Source organism: Ascaphus truei, chromosome 3, assembly GCF_040206685.1.
Source record: "Ascaphus truei isolate aAscTru1 chromosome 3, aAscTru1.hap1, whole genome shotgun sequence".
Taxonomy (NCBI): Eukaryota; Metazoa; Chordata; class Amphibia; order Anura; family Ascaphidae; genus Ascaphus; species Ascaphus truei.
Window position 1 is genome coordinate 160,231,554 of NC_134485.1, and position 26,263 is coordinate 160,257,816.

Below are 26,263 nucleotides of genomic sequence, written 5' to 3' on the forward strand. Positions count from 1 at the left end.
ACTACAGTAGAGGCAACGTTTATTCTAACATTTGCCGTAAACTAGCCGGGTTACATTCTGGGTATGTGCTGGGTATGTGCTGGGTATGTTCTGGGCTAGTTTGAGGCACGTTTAAGGCATTTCTGCATTGACTAACGACCCATAGGATTAACACAGCAGGGATCCCTGGCATTCCAATTCAGTTTGAATGGGACTGCCAGGGACCCCCGCTGTTAATCTGATAGGCCATTAATCAATGCAGAAATGCTGGGGCTAGTTTAAGGAAAGTTTAAGGCATGTGTTCAGAATGTACCTGGGTGTTTCCTGGGTTTTTTGGGGAATTGCCACTGGTTTTTGTTCGAATAAGAGTTGCCTCTACTGTACCTATTTGGATATCTGAAGTATCGGTTAGTTAGATATATTAACTATACGCAACCGGATTAAGTAAGTACCTAACCCCTGCTAATCCCATCTGTCTTTCTAATACTCGCAACTGATACACACCTGTTCCACCTCCCAGTTTTAAGTAAAAAGAGACAATAAATTTCTTGTCCCCCTGCCTGAACGGCGGATTAATATATTATTATATATTAATATATCTCCTCACTGACTTTGACTCTGGCTCGTCGCCACAATAAAGCCGAAACATCCAGCTTTTATCTAGCTGGGGGGGATTCGAGGAGGCACACTCTCTTCCTGACTGCCTCACGGATGGTTTGGGTATCTCATCAGGAACTATACATATCACTAAGGCTTCCAAAATGTACAATTCAAATCCTTAACTCAATACTTCAACAATAACTAAATTTTCTATTACAGGAAGTATTGTTAACTATGCTGTTCCCACAATAAGCAGTTATCACTATATTCGGTCCACGGGTGTCCCCCCCCCCGCGTTCGTTCCCGTGTATTTTAGTATGTATGCATATGCCTGTCTATTCGGCTGTAGGTCTATGTAAAGTTAGGCGGGGCCAGATGACTGACAATATGCTTTAATATATACTCCGGATACCTAGACTACACTCCTAATCGGGATAAATCGTCGATACGGGAGGTCTGGGCTCAAAGGCTCTGGCGGGTCCTGGGCGGTTTTCACAGTGAGTTTTACGTTCACCTACAGAAAGAGCCATATTTCTGTACTTACAGTTCACAGTTTAGGGTATATAACCTGTTTAATATCTGTTAAATATGTTCGAGCTATTTGCCCCAATTTTGTTTTGTTTTTCATTAGACGAATGCCGGCGGGCCCAGCCTCGTCGTGGCATATGCGTTCTCAAACCTGGTCCTCTAGTTTAAGGGACCAGCCTCAAGACCTAGGGAGGTCTGACTCAATTTTTGGAGGCGGCTCATCCGGGTGATGAGACCTGAAGACCCTCCCTCTAGGCGCAGTAGCCATCCTCGGGGCCCCCGAGGCAAGCACTTGTCTTCCCTTTTTCCCCCTACCTTTTTTCACTTTTCTTAATTTGTACATTACTTAATTTATTTTGCTCTTTCCCCCATGTAGCTTTCCCAGTACGTACAACCTTTCCCTCCCCCCGCCCCACCCAACCACACTCCCAGGATTCCGGGATCCAAGAGTCACACTCCAGACGCAAGCAGGAAAAGACAAAGATAAGACTACTTCGGGCAACGGTAGCAGTGAGTATCCATCATACGACACATCGTACCTCCTCCCTATTGTACAATGGCATTAAACTTAATCTCACACAACATTAAGGGCTTTAATAGCCCAATTAAAAGAAGACTAGCCTTCTCTGACTATAGGCGGAAGCAAGCTGAAGTGTTGCTCCTCCCGGAGACACACTTTAGTAAAAACAATACACCTACAATTTTAGACAAGGGCTTCTCCCAGTTCTATACAGCTTCGGCGCCCACCAAAAAAGGCGGTGTAGCTATACTCTTTAGTAACAAAACTCCATTTGTAGTCCAAACAGTGAAAAAAGACACGGAAGGCCGTTTTCTAATCCTTGTAGGCACTATACATGAACAACATATCACCTTAGCATCCCTATATGCCCCATGTATACAAGATGCTGCATTCTTCAATAAATTTTTCCGAATCTTAAGTTCAATATCTCAAGGCAGCATAATCCTTGCAGGTGATTTCAATATAGTAATGCAAGCTTCCCTAGACAGATCAGGGGGAAAAGACTCAGACAACAAAAAAGCTCATTCCTCCCTACTTAAAAACATTAAAGATAACCAATTAGTGGACATTTGGAGAGAGACACACCCGACGAGTAAGGATTACACTTTTTACTCCCACCCACACACAACATATAGCAGAATCGACTACTTCTTCGTTTCAGGTCAACTGGTCCCTATGGTCGCTCGTTCCGAGATCCATGATATTTCATGGTCCGACCATGCACCTATAGAGCTACGGGCACTAAAATTCAGGCCTTTAGACCAGGGGCGACCTGGAAACTAAATGAATCAATCCTACTCTGAATGGAAACTAAATGAATCAATCCTACTCTTGAGTACAAACCTGTACTCTGTGATGCCATAGGTCAAGATATTGATCAATTCTTTAAGCTAAATACAGGCTCTGTGGAATCCCATATTACACTTTGGGAAGCTCACAAAGCTACACTGAGGGGCCTATTAATCAGCATCACCGCTAAAAGAAAACGGGAGAGAGACGCCAAAATTGTTATTCTCCAAGACAAACTCCACTCTCTACTAGTATCTCACAAGTCTCACCCAAACAAACAAACACTTTAAAAGATACCAAAATTGAACTAAACATGTTATTAACTTCCAGGGCCGATAACTCACTAAGCTGGTCAAGGAGGAAGTTTTATGAAAAAATTAACAGGCCGGATACGATGCTAGCACGTGCGCTAAAAGAGAGACAATCAAAGTTTAATATCCAAGCTTTACGCTTAAAATCTGGCATCCACACATCCAACCCCCAAAAGATAGTAGAAGAATTTGGTTATTTCTATGGCTCCTTATATGATGGGAAGAAAGTGGCACATAACAGCAAACGAGCAAGGCTTTAAGAGATTTCTTGGCCAGCTCAAAACTAGAGAGATTAACAGAGAGCGATCGAAACAAGCTGGGCGCTGACTTCACATTGAAAGAAGTGTCACAGGCTATCAAAGAACTCAAATCATCAAAGGCACCGGGTCCGGATGGCTTCTCAGGGCTTTAAGGAATTCTCAGAATTACTTGCCCCAAGGCTGCTCCACATGTTCAATGCGATCTTAGCTGGAGCCCCAATCCCCAGAGATATGCTGCGGACATCTATATCTCTAATACATAAGCCTGGGAAAGATCCGCTTCATTGTACAAATTATAGACCTATATCATTAATCAATACGGATATCAAATTATTCGCTAAACTCCTGGCCAACAGATTGAGTATAATCCTACCCAGACTAATACACCCAGATCAAGTCGGCTTTATTAAGGGAAGGCAGGCAGCGGACAATACCCGACGATTTATTGATCTGCTTGAATTGGCAAACAAAAATAACATGTTATAATATGTTATTAAGTCTGGATGCAGAAAAAGCCTTTGATAGGATTGACTGGCCATATCTTAAGGAAACGCTCGCAGCATTTGGATTCGGGGATTAGGTGAGCAGAGCAATTATGTCTCTATACTCAGGCCCAACAGCCAAGGTTATACATCAGGGTTTCCCCTCACTCCCATTCCAGATTCAGAGCGGCACGAGACAGGGGTGCCCATTATCCCCTCTCCTGTTTGCCCTATGTATTGAACCTCTGGCGGCGCACATCCGAGACAACCCAGATATCTCAGGGTTAAACGTATATTCACAAACACATAAGGCGGCCCTGTATGCGGATGATATCTTATTCATAATCTCAAAGCCCCTCACTTCCCTCCCAAACCTATTTGACCTACTTGACAGATTCTCCAAAGTCTCTGGATTTAAAATAAACCAATCCAAATCGGAAGCTCTAAACATTAATCTCCCTAGTCATACCGAGAAATTGTTAAAGCTCAACTTCCAGTTTAATTGGCAAAATAAATCCATAAAATACTTAGGTATTCAAATTACAAAAAACGCTAAAAATATCTATTCCGCAAATTATCCCAACCTAATTCGGTCCTTGAAAAAAGACCTCTCCAGATGGGCCTCCAAGCAAATTTCATGGATAGGTAGGATACATAGCATCAAAATGAATTTACTACCCCGTATCCTATACCTCTTCCAAACTTTACCAGTGCCACTCAGAATGAAAAATATACTCTCGCTTCAGTCTGAAATTTCTTAATTCATCTGGAAGGGGAAAAAACCGAGAGTCAATAAAACAAATATGAAAAGATCTGTATTAGCAGGAGGCTTAGCAGTACCCTGCCTGTTATCGTATAAAGCGGCGCAATTAAGTCACATCATACAATGGCACTCCGATCCTAAATTGAAAAGATGGGTGGAGTTGGAAGGTGCTGGTTCCCCATTGGACCTTAGCAGCTTAATTTGGCTACCTAAAAGTTCCAGAAAACACATTGATTTGCCGCTCACCTCAATGACTAACTCGTTATCGGTCTGGGAAGCTTCAAAAATTAAGAATTCTCTCACATCAGTCAACTCCCTAATGTCCCCCATATGGAATAATCCGAGGTTCGCACCTGGTCTAACAGGCAGTAATTGTTCAATATGGAGATCAAAAGGATACAATAGGATCAAAGACCTGGAGGGTTTTGATCTTAAAATTAAAACATTCGAACATATCAGATCAGAACAAAATATTCCCCACTCAGAATTCTTTAAATATCTCCAGATAAGAGCATTCTACAACAAATTGGCCCCATACCCCCCCCCCTGACAAAATTCGAAAAGCTCTGTCGGGCAGAAACCGACACTAAGGGACTTATATCAGCAATATATGGAGAGGTAGTCGATTTCTCAGCCTCACACCAACACACCCCAGCTTTTAGAAACCAATGGGTGACAGACCTAGGAGAGATCCTTGAAGAGGACGATTGGAACACCATATTCCTAGCCACGGCCAAAAGTTCTATATGCACCACACTAAAGGAGAACGCATATAAAGTACTCATGAGATGGTACCTCACCCCACTAAAATTATCTAAGTTCGTGCCAGGTTCCTCTCCTCTGTGCCCCAAGCAGTGCGGGGGAATGGCCGACATGTTACATATGCTGTGGTCTTGCCCACGAATAGCCCAAATATGGGAAAAGATTAGGAATTGGATACAGAGGATTTTTAACCTCACTATTCCCCCAGATCCTTGGCTGTTCCTCCTGAACAGACCTCTAAAAGATCTAACACAATCAAAAAATAAATTAATTGCTCATTTTGCAATTGCAACGAGGTGTGAGATCGCAGCACTATGGAAACGCCCCGACATACCAAACATCCCAAAGATTCGGAATCGATTTTGGTTTATCTGCCAGATGGAAAAGTTAAGGAGTCTAGTTAACGACACTGGTGACAATTATCTAAACGTCTGTCTGCCATGGCTGGCACAGACAGACATCGCTGGGGTTGAGCGTAACACAATTTGGCATTGATAATGGTAGATGCGTTCTCCTCTAGGAGTGAGTGATCTCAAAGATCCCGTTATATCTTATCCGTCTCAGCACACAGGAGCCAGCTTGCACATTTTACTGCCAACAACTGGAATACCTCACTTGACCCGGCGATCCCAACATCTAGAAATAAGATACCTCCCTTCCCTATCCCCTCTACCAACTCCTAATCCTCCTTCCTCTACCCCAACCCCCCCCTTTTTTTTTTTACCCCCAACCCCTGTTTAACCCCGTTTTCCACGGCTCAGTAGGGCGCGAAAAGTCGTGGAACCCCCACTTTATACACAGCACAATGTTTCAAAGATTGTATTTATTTTATTGCGATGCACAAAGTAACTATGTAATGTATGTTTTATTGTATTTCATGCACAAAACATATTTCAATAAAACACAAGTTATAAAAAAAAAAAGTTCAAACAGGGAGACTTCCGATGACGTCAACGGGTATGGACGCTTGAGGGACTCACTCCGCAGCCCATCTCTAATCTTAAATTAGTACAAGCACCAAACAGTACTAAACGCTATCAAATGATACCTCACAATGCGCTGAATAGCAGAGATGGCAAATAAGAACAAAAAAACGCTTCCCAGAGCGTATTAGCCTATTTTCCCCCGAGTCTGCGCCAGAGATTATCCAGTGAAACCTCACAAGATGGCGACGGGACATGTGCTCCAGATGGAGCCAAAGGCGAAATGGCGCCGGTGGGTTCAGGCCCCGCAGGGGAAATCACACAAGCATGTATGGAGAAACTTTTCTCCAGGATGCGAAAAGGTTTCCAGGAGGACCTGAACAAGGTCAACAATACCCTGAAAGGGGACATGGAGGCCTTAACGAAAAGAACAGAGGTAACGTAACAGAGGATGGAAGACATCGAAAACGCACAATCAAACACAGAGGATGACCTAAATAGAATGGCGTACGAGATAAGAACTTTAAAAGAATCTATCGAAGATCAAGAGAATAGAGAGAGGCAACAGAATATCAGGGTGCGCAATATACCGGAATCAATTCCAGCTTAATCCCTACGTACATATCTGAGGGAATTATTTCTTGAGCTGGCACCTGAATTGTCCCTGGGAAATCTGAAGCTAGATAGAGCAGACAGAGCTCTTGGCCCTAAATTCTCTGACCCCAAAAAAACAAGGGATGTACTCGTTAGGATGCGTTCTTTTTGGTAATACGAATGAAATCTAACAGCAAGCAGGAATAAAGGAACAATTTATTTCAAAGATACACCTATACAGATATACTCGGATCTCTCCAGAGCAACTATTGAAAGAAGGAGAGAGCTAAGACCCCTCAAGAACTTGCTGAGAAATAAGAAAATCAAGTACCGCTGGGGCTTTCCTTTTAAATTGATAGGGCTTGCGGAGGGTAAATTCCATACAATATCCTATTCTACATTATCCTATTATACATCTCCCGATTCCTGAAGGCACTGGGCCTCCCCTCCTTGAATGAAGGAGCCGAAGATGAAGGTTCCCACAGATCGCCCTCCCCAAGAAGATACCCGAGGGCATCACAGAGGATCGCATCCCAAAGGAACCCAAGAACGGAGGACTAAAGAAAAAGAAGAGCGGAATCCCCACCTGCTTCACCAGAGCGGAGCTAACCGATGGAGCCTTGGGCCTGCCATACCGACAGGAGCTCTACCTCCAGATGATGGAGGGTCGGCGCTCCAGTGAGGCGGGGGAGGGGTGTCTATGTCACCGCTGACTTTCCGCCGCCCCCCCCGTTCTATGAGTCTGACCCCGGTGATCCTCTCCGAACCGGCAGGCCCCTGCATTGGATTGGGGTCGCTTCCCCCCCCTCTCCCCTCACTCCGCCATCCACTCTCCCCACTCCCACCCCCCTCCTTCCCCGAGGTTGAGTTGGCTATCACCCCCTGAGCTGTCTGTAAGGACGCCGCATCTCCTACCTCCCATGGCGTCCCGCTCCTCAGCTCTGGCGCTTGTCTCCTCCACCGCCGGGGCACCCGGCATCCGCCCTCGCATCGCCTCCTCTCAGATGTGCGCGCCGCAAGGGCAGACCCCCTGCACACGCCGACGCCTGCGACTTGCCTCCCCGGCGTACTTCTGCTTCCGCTGCCAGCGCGCGCTCACAAGAATGGCCACCTCCACTGCCGCCAATGATCTTGTTTCTCTCACACCTGTCCTGCATCCAGCCTCAGCCTATCAGTGCTCTACCTATGTCTGACCTCACTGCTGGTAGTTCTCATTGGTTCCTCTCGGTATATAATGCTACCAGCCCAGAGCTGATTGCAGAGCATAGTCAGTCTTTGGTTGTGCTTTCTACAAGCTACTTTGCCATCTGTTCCTGTCTCCTTGTTATAGATCCTGCTCTGTATCCGGATTCCTGACTTCTGTCACCCTTGAACCCTGGCTCTCTTATCAGACTTCTACCTTCTCCTCTCCTCGACCTCTGGCATTGGACTATGACTACTCTTGACCTCTCCAACCCTGATCACGGCAAGTACCTCTACGATCCGACACTCTCCTACCCCGACCCAGGCTATCCTTAACTACTCCGCTTACCGGACCCGCTCACGCGGTTGTAGGGCGGTGGTTTACCTGTATCCCCACCTCGACCTCGCGATCCAGTCCGGTTTGTGGTGAGCACTCCTATACTCCCGTGACACTGTCATGGAGTTTTTCAACACCCCCTGCATCCCCCACCCCCCTTCCGTACCTGCTCCGGGGAAGAAGAAACTCGAGCATAAGAGCCCACGCAGAGTGCTCACACTGTCAAGACCAGTATCCGAGAAGCCGGGAGCAACGCGGAGGGCTCCGAAGGAGAGATCAATGCTGGGTCCCTGCAGACTCCGGCCTATCGGGTTAAGATGTCTGATGTTTTATATATAACAAGTACCAGCAAGGGTTCCCAATAAATGCAAGACAGGTCCTGATGGATTCTTCCTTCCCCCCTCCCCCATCTCCTCCATCCCCCACCTCCCCCATCACTCCCCTCCCCCTCCCTCCTCTCCTACTCCCATCCCTCCCCTTCCCAAAAGTGGAAAACGTTTGCTCAGATCTATATATAGGTTGAGACTATTCTCAGAGTAGGTTAACAAAACACAGAACCACAGCAAGCTCTTTTTGGGAAACTCTGAGCCACCACAAATATATATATATATATATATATATATATATATATATATATATATATATATATATATATATATATGTATATGTGTCAAAATGGTGTGCTATTGAGCGTGGCATATGTATACAACAGACGACAGAGAAGCCCAATGCTACATCCAACATGACAGAAATACACAGTAAAATACTTATATATTCTCTTGAAATAGGGTCATTTAGTTTAACTCTTTGGCCAAAGCGTTGTAAGCTTGCGAGCCATGACAAGGCAGACACCTGTTCGCAAGGCCTAACACTACCAGATAAAATACTAATATACCTTTTTTACAGGCTTGCACAACTTGTAAAGCGAGAAGGGCCGAACTGCTCCAAGGAAAACAGATTTGGGCATCATCGTCGTCGTCGTCATCATCATCTCTCCCCCAGCACGTCTCATCATCATCATCCTCATATCTCCTCCAGCACCCCTCATCAATCTCTCCCAGCACCTCTCATCATCATAATCCTCATATCTCCTCCAGCACCCCTCATCAATCTCTTCCAGCACCCCTCATCATCCTCATATCTCCCCCAGCACCCCTCATCATCCTCATATCTCCCCCAGCACTCATCATCTTCATATATCTCCCCCAGCACCCCTCATCATCAACCTTTGTGAGACTCACCCTCTATCTCACACCCCCATCTCTCCTCCTCACCCATACACAATACTCCCCCTCCATATAACACACAATACCCCCTTGCAGACCACACACATCCCACCCACTGCAGCTCACCCCCTGCACCTCACCTGACTCTACCCCCTGCACCTCACATCACCACCCCTGCATCTCACTTCACCCCACTACACCTCCCCCCTGCACCTCACTTCACTCTCCCCCTGCACCTCACAGCACTCCACTACACCTCCCCCCCTGCACCTCACCTCCCCCCCTGCAACTCACTTCACTCACTCCCCTGCACCTCACCTCATCTCCCCCCTGCACCTCACCCCCCACCCTCCGCACCTCACATCACTCCCCTGCACCTCACCCCCCCTCCCCCCCTTGCACCACCCCTCCACCCTTGCACCTCACCTCCCCTCCCCCCTTGCACCTCACCTCCCCTCCCCCCCTTGCACCTCACCACCCCCCGGCACATCACCCCTTCCCCCCCTGCACCTCACCCCCCATGCACCTCACATCACTCCCCTGCAACTCACCTCCCCCCCTTACACCTCACCTCCACTCCCCCCCTTGCACCTCACCTCCATTGCACCTCACCTCCCCCCCTTGCACCTCACCTCCCCCCCTGGAACCTCCCTCCCCCCCTCCATTACACCTCACCTCCCCCCAACGGCACCTCACAGAGCAGGCAGGACTAGCACACTCGTGCTGTCCTGAGAGCAGGCTCGAGGAGGAGGAGGTGGGGGCTCGGGGCTTCCGGGCGAGAGAGGAGGGGGGCTCGCGAGAGGAGGGGGGGCTCACAGCTCAGGAGAGGAGGGGGGGATCGAGGCTCAGGAGAGGAGGGGGGCTTGCAGCTCGGGAGAGGAGGGGGGGCTCGCAGCTCTGGAGAGGAGGGGGGGCTCGCAGCTTGGGAGAGGAGGAGGGGTGGCTCATGAGAGGAGGGGGGGCTTGCGGCCAGGAGAGATGGGGGGGATTGAGGCTCGCGGGTGGGAGAGGAGGCTCGGGAGGGATGAGGATGGGGAAAGCCGCGGGCCACGTGTTGTGCAGGCCTGCTCTATTAGGATTACAATTCTCATTTACCTCTATTAGGAGGGAGAAAGAACACAGTGGGTCTATATCCAGCAGAATGCAAGGACCTGCAAACTAGGGAAGTGGGGAGTGGCAGGCTTAAAACCTGGGAAGGAGGAGCCACTAACCTCCAACAGCTGAAACAGCTGAGAATAGGTTAACAAAACACAGAACCCCAGCAAGCTCTTTTTGGGAACCCCTGAGTCCCCACAAAATTTATATATATGTATCAAAATGGAGTGCTATTGAGCGTGGCATATGTATACAACAGACGACAGAGAAGCCCAATGCTACATCCCATGACAGAAATACACAGTAAAAGTTATATACTGTATTCTCTTGAAATAGGGTCATTTAGTTTAACCCTTTGGCCAAAGCGTTGTAAGCTTGCGAGCCACGACAAGGCAGACACCTGTTCGCATGGCCTAACACTACCAGATAAAATACTAATGTAATGGTGTTTGCCCGGGCCCATCTCATATTGACCCCCTTCTGTGGACACCGACCTCTGTTACATGAAGTGTAGTGTGGTGCACTTGCTGGCTTACAGAATCCCTGAGTATCCCGTGATGGAATGGGGGATAGCATCAGGACTGGCTTATGAGGTAGTGCTGAGTTATACTCACTCATGGTACAGCGCCTCCATCTCTTCCAGACCCCCAGCGTAGTAGGGAGGAGTCTCTGAAAGAGAACCTCTATGTGTATCTTCTCCCTGAATGACTCCAGGCAAGAAGGGTTCTTTGGCAACAGCATACTTTATTTTGTCAGACAATGGCAGGCTGCCCATCATTGCAGCCTGGTCTTCAGCCGCTCATTATAGGTTGCCAACCCAAACAAAGTCCCTGACAGTACACTCCGAGGAAAGGGCACTGAAAGCAGGTCTAGCTCTTCCCTTACTCCCTGGTGGAGTAAGAGGAATAGTCTTCCACACCTCTCCCCTGAGGGAGGGCCACAAACCCTGCCAGAGCCCTGACAGTTTGCTGGACAGACTCACCTCACTCATAGGTGGTGAGGCACAGTGCTAAATACAGGAAGTGTTGTGCATTAAATAGCTCCAATAGGCACCACACCTGTGTCACTGTAATTGGACACAGGGGCTGATGACACTACCTTTACCAGATACTACACAACACAGGAGTGTGAGGGCAAACCCCATGATTACTCCTGGCAAACCTGCCCTTAACAGGGACTATTGCACAGGAGGAGAAAGGCATGTAACCCCAAAACTGCACAGGATTACACTCTCCCTCTGGTGGATCCAATGGTCCCCACTTGGTCCTAAATTTGCTGGGCTTTCCTTCAAATGAACAACCTGCAAAACATAACAATACAACAGTTATACATCAATACAAAAATACAATTACAAATACATAATACAGTACCGACACACTTTATTCTCGCTCGGCTAGTCTCGCGAATTCGGGTATACCCGAATGTGTATTCAGGTTTCTGATCGTTTTCTGCCGGAGTGCATTGCGTTATTTTCCCGGCAGGGATTTAAGCATTTTATTCCGGCTGGCTGAAATACTGCAATGCCGTGTAAATACACATGGGGGCGCTTGCGAGCTGTTCTCTTTGAAGCCATCCCCTATAATGAATTGTAATGCAGTATATATACTGTATATATATATACTGTATTACAACAACCCCTATAAGCCCTAACATACAGTACTGTACACATACAGTACTGTATATGCACATACATAAATGATACTACTGTATGGGCGGCGGGGGCAAGATGTGTTTGCAGCAGAGAGAGATCCGCTGCTCTCTCTCTGCGCAAACATCCGCACATTAAAAATTATTTTAAATACATTTTTATTAATAGTGTAGATGTGCAGGGGGTCTCCGGAGCTGAACCGCGTTGGTTTCAGGTCTGGGGACCCCCTGCTCCCCGAGATACAGCCCCCTTTATGAGGTGCCAGTATCCCTCTGCTTGTTTTAAAGGGCCCGACCACGTGATCGCGGCCTGTAAACCAAGCAGAGCAGAGGGATACCGGCACCCCCTAAAGGGGCCTGTATCTCGGGGAGCAGGGGGTCCCCAGACCTGAAACCAATGCGGTTCTGCTCTGGAGACCCTCTGCACATGTACAGTATCAATAAAACACATACAGTATACAGTATAAATAAACACTCGTTCTTTACCTTAGCGGCTATGCGCTATGGTAAAGAAGCAGCATTTCTGTATTTTAATAATATTGTACAGTGAGCAGGGGGTTCCCTGAGCCAGAAATTAATGCTCAGGGACCCCCCCTGTTTCTGCTCAATATTATTAAAAATACAGAAATGCTGCTTCATTACCATAGCGGATAGCCGCTAAGGCAATGAAGGGGTTAACCCACCGTGCCCGCTTTATTGTGTGTAGTGGGGATGGGTGAGGGGGGTATTTGGCCCTTGGTGTGAGTTTAGGACTTGCGGGGGGGTTGCGGGTGCACTTAACCCCTTCACGACCGTAGCAGTTAATACCGCTACGGTCATGAAGGGGTTAAGCCCTCCCGCTACCCCCCGCAAGCCCTAAACAAGCACCGTTGGGGCTAGTACCCCATTCACCCACCCCGCTACCCACAATAAAAAAAATACACACACACAGCAGCCGCCAAAAAATAAATAAATAAATCTAAATAAATAAATAAATAAATGACAATAAATACATTTGAAATACATTTTTATTGATAGTGTACATGTGCAGGGGGTCTCCGGAGCTGAACCGCGTTGGTTTCAGGTCTGGGGACCCCCTGCTCCCCGAGATACAGCCCCCTTTATGGGGTGCCGGTATCCCTCTGCTTGGTTTAAAGGGCCCGACCACGTGATCGCGGCCTGTAAACCAAGCAGAGCAGAGGGATACCGGCACCCCCTAAAGGGGCCTGTATCTCGGGGAGCAGGGTGTCCCCAGACCTGAAACCAGTGCGGTTCTGCTCTGGAGACCCTCTGCACATCTACACTATCAATAAAAATGTATTTTAAATGTATTTATTTATATTCATTTATTTATTTAGATTTATTTATTAATTGTGCTGCTGCTGCAAGTCCTAAACTCACACCAAGGGCCAAACACCCCCCTCACCCCCAATAAAAAAATTCACGCACAGCAGCCCCACAATTAATAAATACATCTAAATAAATAAATAAATACATGAAGAGAAATAAATATACAGTATACTGTATATATATATACTGGATATATATACAGTATATATATAATAACAATCCCTATACATATACAGTTTATACTGTGTATATATATACACTGTATACACACACATATATATATATATCAGCCCAGAATTCCCAAAGGAGAAAAAGAAATTCAGAGGGATCAGAGGAGGAAAAAAGAGACAAAGAAAGAAGGATAAGGGACTAGTGGTGGCCGCGCCAGTGAAGTATGGTATCTACAACCTATCCACACATGAACTTACACCTTATCATATCTCATTACTAGCAAAAGGTCTCTCATTTTCACCTAGCAGTCTACCTAATCAGTTTGAGCTGTTTGTGGATCTTAACAGGTTCATACGCAAGCTCACCCTGATGAGACATTTTTCATCTAAAAATAGAGAGTCAGTAGATAATATAGATACCAACTTTAATACACAGGAACAAGTATGCATTCGTGCACTTACCTCCATTCTTGCAGAAAATGATATTATTGAGAATCTTTCTACTAGTACACAAATCAATCATGTGTGATTCAATTTTATCACACAATCTTACTACCCATTTTGAACCAGACTTGACTGGGAGGCCGATATTTGATCAGGCTTCCCAGCCCAGCCTCCGGAACCACTGTGGGGAATCACCCCAGCACTTGGTTCAGGATTCGGATCTGGCCCTGGACTTCAAGCACTCACCCTTTCATCCTGTCTCTACTTATTTTCCCTACCATTCCAAGGGGAACTTCATTGATACCTTCTACACCATTGTTCTGAAGGACCTTGAACAGCTATGTCAGACTAATACTCATCTGACACACAGGAATCTGAGCAGGGGGGAAGAATTGGCTTTGAAAAACCTTAAAGATAACACCAATATTGTTGTAAGACAAGCTGATAAAGGTGGGGCTATTGTCTTGCAGGACAGACAGGACTATGTGTCCGAAGCGGCCAGCCTCTTAATGGACAGCTCATCCTATCGTATACTGGATCAGGATCCAGTTGTAGACTTTCAGTTGGCCTATCAAACACTTATTCACGATGCACTAAGTATGGGCATTATCACTAAAGTAGAGAGCACTTTTCTGTTTATCAGACACCCTAGAACACCTGTTTTTTATCATTTGCCCAAACTGCACAAAGACACCACACCCCCCCCTGGTAGACCCATTATCTCGGGGGTGGGATCAATGACGTCGAACGTGTCCCAATATGTTGATTATTTCCTTCAACCGTATGTGAAATTGCTACCATCTTACATTAAGGACACGTTGCACGTCATTGACTCCACCTCTGAGATCACTTGGAAAGACACATTTTGTTGGGCTACATGTGATGTATGTTCTCTATACACCTGCATAGATCACACTAAGGGCCTAGAAGCCATCAATCATTTTCTATCATTAGATTCCAATTTACACGTGTCACAAAAAGATTTTATTTTATCTTGTATTACATTTATTTTGACACACAATTATTTCACTTTTGATGGTACTTTTTATTTGCAGACCTGTGGAACAGCCATGGGTACCAGATTTGCTCCCAGTTATGCGAACCTTTTCATGGGGTTGTGGGAGAACCTCCATGTTTGGGGGAATGCACGACTGGTGGCTGGTCTGGTATTCTATGGTCGTTTCATAGATGATATCATTATTATTTGGGATGGTGATAGGGGCCAGCTGAGAGATATACTGGAATCATTTAATGATAACAACATGGGGCTTAAATTTACCCATACCATACATCCAGATACGGTGGTGTTTTTAGCTGTGAACATTTTTAGCTGTTCATTGATAGGTCGGAGATGAGGATACATAGTAAAACACACTTCAAACCTGTCTCTACCAATGGGTACCTGCAATACGGTAGCAACCACTAAAAAAAGTGGTTGAACAACATCCCCAGAAGCCAATTCTTTAGGATCCGTCGTAATTGTTCCCTCAACTCAGACTTCTGCGATCAGGGAGAGACTCTTATTAACAAGTTTCTCCAGAAGGGGTTTGATGGAACGGTGGTGCGGAGGGCGTTCGATGACGCTCAAAGTATTGATAGGAATGCCTTACTCAAGAGGTCCAGGACCAGACCTGACCATGCTGGCCTTGATCCAGAGGTGGACAGATCTAGCGGGAATCCTTTGCATTCTTTTCCAAAGTTCATTACTAAGTACAATAGATTGGCCTATCAGGTCAAACATATTATTAATAGGCACTGGAACATTATTCAAAATGATCCCATTTTAGGTCCCAGGGTGCCATCACGAGCTCCTATTGTCTTCAAAAAAGCAAGATGCCTAAAGACCATGATTGCCCCAAGTAGACTTAAGCCAACTATTAAACCACAACCCCTGACATCTAAAAAGGGTAATTTTTCCTGTGGTAGAACTAGGTGCATCACTTGTGGGCATTTAAGTAAAATTAACTCCTTTAAATCCTTTTCTAACGGCTCTGAACATGAAATCAAACATCATATTACCTGTTTGAGTACATACATTATATATCTCATTTCCTGTCGTTGCGGCCTACAGTATGTGGGCCGCACGTCTAGGACGATTAGTACTAGATTTCTTGAACATCGTAGAAATGTCAAACATGGCCTTCAGTCGCATTGTCTGTCACGACATTTTGACACCATGCATAATAAGGATCCCTGCTCTCTGTCCATCTTTGGTATCGAGGCCATCTCACCTTCCCTATCGGAGGGTGATAGGTTCAAAAAATTGTGTGTCAGGGAGACCTACTGGATATATGTTCTTGGTACATTGGTTCCGGGGGGTCTCAATGACACAATAGATATCAGTACAGTAGTTTAGTTACATCCATTTGTCCACTGTGAGGTTTGGCGCTTAGCTGGGAGGTCTGGGTTGAACAATTTATTTTGTTCCCTCCTTGTGGGTGCCATTACACCACAGTGGCTCAGTATTTCTACATTTATATTTGTATACCAAATCATTTTCACATTTACATTATTCATATGTGTACCATTGACTTTGCTTGCGTGACCACCATTGGTTATTCCTTCATTATTTAGACATTATCTCATTATACTTTTATCTCCATTTGTACTTTTATTTTTATGTTTATTTTAATTTTTATTTCTATTTCTATTTTTTTTTTTTTTTTAATTCTTAATTATATTTACATTTATTATTTTATTATTATTTCCCATTCTATGTTCAGCATCTATATATATATTTTCCCTATATATATTTATTACCTATTTTGGTCCACACCTTCAAAAAAATTTTTTTTTTTTTTTTTAATTTCATTTTTATGTTCCTTTTTTTTTTTTTTTTTCTTTTCTCCTTTTACCTACATTATATATATATATATATATATATATATATGTCTCACTACCCCTTTTTTAGTTTTTGGTCTCATGTTTCCTTACCCGGGTTTCTCTTGGTTTCTTTAGCACTTATGTTGTCTCCTCCTATATTCAGTGGTTATATAGCCATCTCTCTATACTTAGAGTATTGTTTACCACATATTGACATCTGTTTACTGTATTATATATATGTTACTATGCAAGTCAACTACCAATGACATTCTACTTAACTTTTCAGGTTAACCTTTTTTGGCTGACTTGTATGTTTAATTTCTGGTCTATAATTGTGATATATATTTTATGCATTAGTTGAAGCGTCTAATACTATATGCTATAACATACTTGGTCTTTAGGATTAAAATTGTGAATCCTTATCTATGTGTGCTCTGGCATACGTATATAGGGGTTAATCCAACCCTAATACTCATCATGTGTATCTCATTACTAATCCTCTGCCTCCTATGATCTTATTGGTCATGTGTACTATATAACTGTATGTAATGCCTATGCTACTACTCCTGATGAAGTCTCGCTTGAGACGAAACGCGTAGAGATTGCTGTGGAGCCTACTGTCCAGTTTATAAATTTTATTTGCACTCATCTACATTATTGCACTCCTGCTGCTTTGCTAGCATTTTGCTACCAGCCATTCAGACATTTGAGTTCCTGTTTACACTGTGAACTCTCCCTGGCTGAAACCTCGCTGACATCATCGAGTTCACGCGAGACTCTATTCAGTGTATGCTCTGTGTAGCACCGGAAAGAGGGGAAGGCGGCGTCCCTCGTGGCTTTCGGTCCCTGCCAGGACCTAGAGGGGCTATTGTGGCAAGACACACCGCGGACATCACACCGAAGTCCTCCTCCTTGGGTTCCTGCGTCTGAACGGGCTGAGTTGTACTCAAAAACGCATTTTTTTCAGCTTTGTTTGTGAGTGTGCATTTTTATCCCTTACTCCATAAATTTATTGTTATACAATTTTACGCTATGAGTGCGCCTGTTTTTTCTGTGTTTTTGTATATATCTATATATATCTATATATATCTATATATATATATATATATATATATAGATATATATAGATATATATAGATATATACAGTATACAGTACTGCTGCAGCCGAGTTTATTTGAGCATTTGCCCGTTTTCGGCCGCAGCAGTAACCTGGCGCGCCGGAGGGTGCCGGGCGTGCGCCAAAGCAGCGGAAGAGCGCCCTCCGATCGGGGCGCTCTCCCTCCCGCTGCCGGGTCCGCCGGGTCCCCCGGAACCCCCTGCCGCCGTCCCCCACTTCGCGGGACACCAGAGCGCGCGTGCAGGGGGCGCTGACACCCGATGACGCGTGACCGCGCATCGGTGACGCGCGGAACGCCGAGGGAGTGGGGCTAGCAAGCCGGGGATAACGCTTCTCTATACAGACAATAATAAAAATCCATTTAATAATCCTAACTGATTTTACAATATAAAACATAACATTCCAATCCACACAGTACATTGCATTTACATTGTATAAATGATGCATAAAATCTATGCACCATATACATTCTGCAAATGAATGTTAACAATATAATTGCAAGCTACTCTACCAGTAAATACAAACACTTCCAAACAAGTCAACTATTTTAACCAATCAAGTAAACAAAAATCAATATATACTGTAAGTACCAACCAGAAAACACAATTTAAAACCAAAGCTAACCCTTACAATACCAAGGATTACATCTATCTAATTGTAAAAAACCTTATACTTTATACACAGCATTGCAATAAACAAAATACATGATGAACAATACAGTACATTCCCTGTATCTCCCTGCCTTCAGTGTAATCTGTTTAAAGCCCCCTCCCCCCTAATGTTTCTGTTAAACAGATTACACTGAAGGCAGAGAGATGTAAAGGCCTAAAGCCCCCTCCCCCCTAATGTTTCTGTTAAACAGATTACACTGAAGGGAGAGAGATGTAAAGGCCTAAAGCCCCCTCCCCCCTAATGTTTCTGTTAAACAGATTACACTGAAGGGAGAGAGATGTAAAGGCCTAAAGCCCCCTCCCCCCTAATGTTTCTGTTAAACAGATTACACTGAAGGGAGAGAGATTTTACAGAAACACACATTAGGGGGGAGGGGGCTTTAAACAGATTACACTGAAGGCAGAGAGATGTTTCTGTTACCAGTAAATCTCCCTCCCTGCTGTCAGTGCAGTGTATGTAAATGTGGGGAGGGGGGGGGACCCAATGTGCATACTGTGAGGTCTAACCACCCTCACCCCCTACCCACATACCGTTACCCCCCCCCGATCCTGGCCATGGCCCCTCCGCTTCTGCAAAACAGACACAAAGGCCTACCCACATACCGTTGGGGAAACACCCCACCCCCAGTACCCACAATAAAAACAGTACAATGACCCACAATAAACAGCATTATATTTATTAAATAAATTACCCACCCCCTGTGCCCCCCCAATAAATACAAGATTTATCCTTTTACATACAGGGTTCATAACGCAGTCCCACGCTAGTCCCCGGTGGGCTGGCAGGGCACCTGGACAGACCTACAGTTTACCAGCAGCCCTTTTTACACAGGTTCTGGAGGCCTGCTGGTGGATCCTGCCAGCACCATGGCACCCAGGTGGTCTAGTTGGGTCACCGTGGGCCACAATTGGGTCTCCACAGTAGGCCCAAGGATGTCTGGGAGCCCCGGGTCAAACCCACAGGTGTCTGCGGGGCCTCGGGTGGTTCCCTCGGGGGTCTGGGGAACTCACGGGTGCTCACTACGGGTCCGCGGTGCCCCCACAGAAGTGGGACCACACATCATCATCCCCGCACCTACGGGTCGGCAGTGCCCGTACAGAAGTGGGACCACACATCGTCATCCCCGCAGACTACGGGTCCGCGGTGCCCCCACAGAAGTGGGACCACACATCATCATCCCCGCATGTGTCACCCGTGGAACCACCAGCCTGATACCCTTGGGATACCCGAGGATACCCACAGGTGGTCTCCAGAGGCCCCATGCAAAACCACGGAATCAAACCCTGAATGTAAAAAATATAAACCTGGCCTATACATTCAATACATACACCCTCCCCCCCAACACCTACAGTACAATAATGTGCAAAATAACTATTATCCAGATATGGATAATAGATTAATTGCCCATTATTAAAAACATTAACTAGCATATACAAATAAATAAAGTACTACTGACCTCATCAATACGAAGTGTCCGTTGCCAGCAAAATCCTTGTCTTGTCCACAACATACATAGCAAATACAAAGCCAATACATTGCAATTACATTCAGATATCAATTAACCCCTTAAACACCTTATAAGATAATAACCGCAAAGGGGATTAATAGGTTAAGCCACACCGGCCCGATACCCACCCTCACCCATGAATTTGTACTGTGGCTTCATCATGCAACTATATATATATATACTGTATATATATACAGAGAGACAGAGAGAAAGAGAGAGAGATATATACAGTATATATAAATATATATATATATATATATATATATATATATATATATATATATATATATATATATATATATATACAGTGTTCGACAAATCACCCAAAAATCTACTCGCCCAACCAAAAAATCTACTCGCCACCTAGTCCCGCCCCCAACCCCACCCCTAGTCCCGCCCCCAACCCCGCCCCTAGTCCCGCCCCCAACCCCGCCCCTAGTCCCGCCCCCAACCCCGCTTTAAAATAAAATATATAATTAAAATACATTTAATAAATTCCTAGTCAGAACAACATTCGTTTTTGACAAATGTATTTAGTGTGTGTGTGTGTGTGTGTGTGTGTGTGTGTGTGTGTGTGTGTGTGTGTGTGTGTGTGTGTGTGTGTGTGTGTGTGTGTGTGTGTGTGTGTGTGTGTGTGTGTGTGTGTGTGTGTGTGTGTAAGTGTCGGATCTAGAAATAAAAGCCAGTTGTGAATGACTAGTTTCCTGAACCCCTTAACCAGTGTCTGGACGCCTCACTTCCCAATATCTAAAGCAGTAATCCCGCCTGGGATCTTACCTGATCCGCAGTCCCTCAATGTCCAGGTACCTCATTCCCGCAATGTTATACATTGGAGGGGATGTGTTCCCTACCTGTCTTCTGGGTTAGGGGGGATTCCGATGTCTTCCGTGTGACGCTTGAGTCAGATCTGGAAGAAAGCAGTATAGGTTATTTCTGTGTAGGTATAGGGTAGTTAAGATATATAGGTTAAATAAGAGATCCAGATCCAGAGTGTGAGACAGAGAGAGTGTGGGTGAGAGACAGAGAGAGGGTGAGAGAGAGAGACAGAGAGAGGGTGAGAGAGAGACAGAGAGAGGGTGAGAGAGAGACAGAGAGAGGGTGAGAGAGAGACAGAGAGAGAGACAGAGAGAGGGTGAGAGAGAGAGACAGAGAGAGGGTGAGAGAGAGACAGAGAGAGGGTGAGAGAGAGACAGAGAGAGACAGAGAGAGAGACAGAGACAGAGAGAGGGTGAGAGAGACAGAGACAGTGAGAGGGTGAGAGAGAGACAGAGAGAGGGTGAGAGAGAGACAGAGAGAGGGTGAGAGAGAGACAGAGAGAGGGTGAGAGAGAGACAGAGAGAGGGTGAGAGAGAGACAGAGGGGAGAGGCAGAGAGGAGAGAGGGAGAGAGGCAGAGAGGAGAGAGGGAGAGAGACAGAGAGGAGAGAGACAGAGAGGAGAGAGACAGAGAGGAAAGAGAGAGACAGAGAGGAGAGAGACAGACAGAGAGGAGAGAGGAGAGAGACAGACAGAGAGGAGAGAGACAGACAGAGAGGAGAGAGAGACAGAGAGGAGAGAGACAGAGAGGAGAGAGACAGACAGAGAGGAGAGAGAGACAGAGGAGAGAGACAGTCAGAGAGGAGAGAGACAGACACAGAGGAGAGAGACAGACAGAGAGGAGAGAGACAGACAGAGAGGAGAGAGACAGACAGAGAGGAGAGAGGAGAGAGACAGACAGAGAGGAGAGAGACAGACAGAGAGGAGAGAGACAGACAGAGAGGAGAGAGACAGAGAGGAGAGAGACAGACAGAGAGGAGAGAGAGAGACAGAGAGGAGAGAGAGAGACAGAGAGGAGAGAGAGAGACAGAGAGGAGAGAGACAGACAGAGAGGAGAGAGACAGACAGAGAGGAGAGAGACAGACAGAGAGGAAGGAGAGAGACAGAGGGGAGAGAGACAGAGAGGAGAGAGACAGAGAGGAAAGAGACAGACAGAGAGGAGAGAGACAGACAGAGAGGAGAGAGACAGACAGAGAGGAGAGAGACAGACAGAGAGGAGAGAGACAGACAGAGAGGAGAGAGACAGACAGAGAGGAGAGAGACAGACAGAGAGGAGAGAGACAGACAGAGAGGAGAGAGACAGACAGAGAGGAGAGAGACAGACAGAGAGGAGAGAGACAGACAGGAGAGAGACAGAGGGGGGTGACAGAGAGACGAGAGACAGAGAGACAGAGGGGAGAGACAGAGAGGGGAGAGACAGAGAGGGGAGAGATAGAGAGACAGAGAGGGGAGAGACAGAGAGGGGAGAGACAGAGAGACAGGGAGGGGAGAGAGGGACACACACAAAGAGAGAGAGAGAGAGAGAGACACAGACAGAGAGAGAGAGACACACACACACACAGAGAGAGACACACACGCACACACAGAGAGACACACACACACACAGAGAGAGACACACATGCACACAGAGAGAGACACACACACACACACAGAGAGAGACACACACAGAGAGACACACACACACACAGAGACACACACACACACACACAGAGACACACACACACACACACACAGAGACACACACACACACACACAGACACACACACACACACACACAGAGACACACACACACAGAGAGCGCGACACAGCGAGCGCGATACAGAGAGAGATAGAGTGAGTCACCCAGTCAGTCATCCCTCCCCTCACTCTCAGTGACACTGTGTGTGAGAGAGAGTGATAGAGAGTGTGAGCGTGTGAGTGACAGCGTGTGTGAGTGTGTGAGTGTGTGAGTGTGTGACTGTTACTCTCACACACACACACTCTCACACTGACTCTCTCTCACACACACACTGACTCTCTCACACACCCACACTGTCACACCCACACTCTCACTCTCACACACTCTCACTCTCACACACTCTCACTCTCACTCTCACACTCACACACACTCTCACATACACCCACTCTCACATACACCCACTCTCACACACACCCACTCTCACACACACTCACTCTCACACACACTCACTCTCACACCCACACACACTCACACCCACACACACTCACACCCACACACTCACACCCACACACACCCACACACACCCACACACACCCACACACACTCACTCACAGACACACACACACCAATGCATACACACACACACACACACACACACACACCAATGCATACACACACACACACACACACACCAATGCATACACACACATACACACACACACCAATGCATACACACACACACACACACACCAATACACACACACACACCAATGCATACACACACACCAATGCAAACACACACATGCATACACACACACACGACAGAGGGAAGAGGAAAGGCAGCGGGACCGTGCACCACCACTGCTCCACTCGCCACCGCCCCCTGTGACCATCTCCAGCCCCGCGCGGGACGCCGGGACAGCCCGAGAAGGGGGGGACACCCCCACTGCGATCTGCAGACCCGCGCGGGACGCCGGGACAGCCCGAGAAGGGGAGGACACCCCCACTGCGATCTGCTGCCCCGCGCGGGACGCCGGGACAGCCCGAGAAGGGGGGGACACCCCCACTGCGATCTGCAGACCCGCGCGGGACGCCGGGACAGCCCGAGAAGGGGGGGACACCCCCACTGCGATCTGCAGACCCGCGCGGGACGCCGGGACAGCCCGAGAAGGGGGGGGGACCCCCACTGCGATCTGCAGACCCGCGCGGGACGCCGGGACAGCCCGAGAAGGGGAGGACACCCCCACTGCGATCTGCAGACCCGCGCGGGACGCCGGGACAGCCCGAGAAGGGGGGGACACCCCCACTGCGATCTGCAGACCCGCGCGGGACAGCCCGAGAAGGGGAGGACACCCCCACTGCGATCTGCAGACCCGCGCAGGACGCCGGGACAGCCCGAGAAGGGGGGGACACCCCCACTGCGATCTGCAGACCCGCGCGGGACAGCCCGAGAAGGGGGGGACACCCCCACTGCGATCTGCAGACCCGCGCGGGACGCCGGGACAGCCCGAGATCGCCAAGTTAAGGGTGAACAGGGAGAGAAGGGGGAACACCTGCATCACGCGGGGAGTAAGGGGGCTTGCAGGGAAGCAGCAGTGGGGCCACAAGACAGAGGATTGGAGAGTACTTACTTACTCTCCAAGTGCTCCGGCCGGAAAGAATGGCTGTTCGTTGGGGGCGGGCTCATATAGAGCCTGGCCGCGCGCCCACAAAGCCTGGGAGCGCGCACCAATCAGTAGTCAGGTAGGGGGAGTTTTTTTTTCAGCTCGAGCAGGGGAAAATTTTAGCGCGAACGGGGGAAATTTAAAAAAAAAACACATGTGCTGCTTGGGCCAATGTTTACTCGCCTGGGGGTAAAATCCACCCGCCCCGGGCGAGTAAATGTATAGGATTGTCGAACACTGTATATATATATATATATATATACAGCTAAACCCCGTTATAACGCGGGTCTCGGGGTCCACCCCGAGACCACCGCGTTACTAACGGGGTCGCGGAAAAAAAAATGGCCGCCGTGCTTTAGCGCATATTCATCCCGCGGGACAGGAGATGGGAGCGGGCATGTCCCTCCGCTCCCCGCTTCCCCTTGTCACCGCGGGACAGCCCGCGGGGCAGGAGATGGGAGCGGGGATGTCCCTCCTGTCCCCGCTTCCCCTGTCACCGCGGGACAGGCCGCGGGGCAGGAGATGGGAGCGGGGATGTCCCTCCTGTCCCCGCTTCCCCCTGTCACCGCGTGACAGCCCGCGGGGCAGGAGATGGGAGCGGGGATGTCCCTCAGTTCGCCGCTTACCTCAGATCCCGCTGCCTGCATGGAGGTGGTAGCGGGGGGTTTCTTCTCCCCACTGCTGTCCCTGGCGCTCCCGCTGCCTGCGCGGGAGGAGGGGGGGGAGCGGGTGGTGGTGCTGGTCGTGGCCTTTCCTCTGCTCCGACCCCACCCCCCGTCTGTGTAGAGTGAGAGAGTGTGTGTGTGTATGTATATATGGGAGAGAAAGTGTGTGTGTGTATATGGGTGTGTGTATGTGGGTGTGAGTGTGTGTAAGTGTCTGTGAGTGTGTGTAAGTGTCTGAGTGTGTGTGTAAGTGTGTGTGAGTGTCTGTGAGTGTCTAAGTGTGTCTAAGTGTGTGTAAGTGTGTGTGAGTGTCTGTGAGTGTCTGTGAGTGCCTGTAAGTGTGTGTGAGTGTGTGTGAGTGTGTGTGAGTGTGTGTGAGTGTGTGTGAGTGTGTGTGAGTGTGTGTAAGTGTCTGTGAGTGTAAGTGTGTGTGAGTGTGTGTGAGTGTCTGTAAGTGTGTGTGAGTGTGTGTGAGTGTGTGTGAGTGTCTGTGAGTGTCTAAGTGTGTGTAAGTGTGTGTGAGTGTGTGTGAGTGTGTGTGAGTGTGCGTAAGTGTGCGTGAGTGTCTGTGAGTGTCTAAGTGTGTGTAAGTGTGTGTACGTGTGTGTGAGTGTGTAAGAGTGTATGTGAGTGTGTGTGAGTGTCTGTAAGTGTGTGTGAGTGTGTGTAAGTGTGTGTGAGTGTCTGTGAGTGTGTAAGTGTGTGTAAGTGTGTGTGAGTGTGTGTGAGTGTGTGTGAGTGTCTGTGAGTGTCTGTGAGTGTGTGTGCGTAAGTGTACAGGCAAAATACATCTGTTAAAGTGCAGTTGTCTGTTTATTTCTATATAATAATTGTGTGCAGTGTGCAGTGTGTGTGCAGTGTGTGTGCAATGTGTCAGTGTGTGCAGTGTGAGCAATGAGGAGTGTGTGTGCAGTGTACAGTGTGTGTGCAGTGTGTCAGTGTGTGCAGTGTGAGCAATGAGCAGTTTGTGTGCAGTGTGTCAGTGTGTGCAGTGTGAGCAATGAGCAGTGTGTGTGCAGTGTGCAGTGTGTGTGCAGTGTGTCAGTGTGAGCAATGAGCAGTGTGTGTGCAGTGTGCAGTGTTTGTGCAGTGTGGCAGTGTGAGCAATGAGCAGTGTGTGTGCAGTGAGTGTGTGCAGTGTGTGCAGTGTGCAAAAAAAAAAATGTAAAAAAAAAAAAAAAAATTTAAATTTTTTTTTTTTTTTTTTTTAAACGGGAGCCACGGGAAAACCACGTTATAACCGAATCGCGGTATAACGAGGCGCGTTATAACGGGGTTTAGCTGTATATATATATATATATATATATATATATATATATAGATATGTACATACACACGTTATATACACACCCATGATAAACCAATATACAGTACAAATAA